Consider the following 1,138-nt stretch of genomic DNA (forward strand, 5'->3'; position numbering starts at 1 on the left):
AAGAAATTATGTAGTACTTGTTTTTTTTTTTTTTTTTTTTTTTTTTGTGGGGGGGGGGGGGGGGGGGGTTAGCTTCTGTATAATAAATAAACTTCCAGGTGCATTTTATCAATATTTAAGATTCTGAATGAAGCAAACTTTTTTGAAGGATTGGCATGAAAAATTCAAGGCTAGATTCTGGATTCACTGAGCTGAGTATTTGTTTTCTAAACTCATTAGAAGATATTATTACTGATCATTGTCTAATGTGACAGATGAATTGCTAAAATAAGCAAAGCATTAGCGATAGAGAATTGATCCTGCAGCCAGGGCTAATATTTGCCAAACAGAAAATCACAACCTTGCTTTTTTTATTATTCTATTTTTATTTCACAGACACTAAATTCACAGCAGGTTTGCAGAATCAGCTGTTGCTTATAAACCTCTACATTCATGATGCCACACCCATGAAGCACTTTCACAGATTCATGCACACATATGCATGCACATGCAGTCTTCATCCCTTTTTTTCTTTTCCCTTTTTCATCCTCCCCTACCTCATCGCAGCTCACTGTCAACAGCTCTAGGATTAGGAGCATTTGACTGGCCTGTTTCTTAGCAACAGTAACCATGGCATCCAATTCATTATGAAGACAGGGATGGGACAGGGAAAATGCATCAGGGAATGAGCTGATGGGTAAATGTACTATAATTATTATGGAGCGTTTTCTTTCTTGTGTGACTTTGTGCGTTTCAGCTGAACTGGTGTCGTTTACAGACAGAGGGATGCTGTTTTCCGTGTGTGTCTCCACACGTCTCCAGCTTTGAAGGATGTGGTCATTATAGAGACTGCTGGCCAAAGCAAGGCAATGATGTTAAATGACTTTTTTTTTTCCCCCCCATCAAAACTGTTCCAGTGCTAAACCAGGGTTGGTTCTAATATCAGCTTTAAAATGGTATGGAAAAAAGTACATCTCAAGTCAAGTGAAGACATGAATTTTCAAAGTCCAAAATTAAGGGACACAGTTCCAGAGTCAAGTCAAATCAGGAAACTTTGAATTTCAAGTTTTAAGTAAGTAATTTGTCCAAATATGTAATTTAATTCAGTGATTCTTGAGAATAGGGACAAAACAGGTCCTATGGATAAAGCACAAAATTT

The sequence above is a fragment of the Poecilia latipinna genome, unplaced genomic scaffold (genome assembly GCF_001443285.1).
Source record: "Poecilia latipinna isolate Pla-1442-1.1 unplaced genomic scaffold, P_latipinna-1.0 Scaffold3246, whole genome shotgun sequence".
Classification (NCBI taxonomy): domain Eukaryota; kingdom Metazoa; phylum Chordata; class Actinopteri; order Cyprinodontiformes; family Poeciliidae; genus Poecilia; species Poecilia latipinna.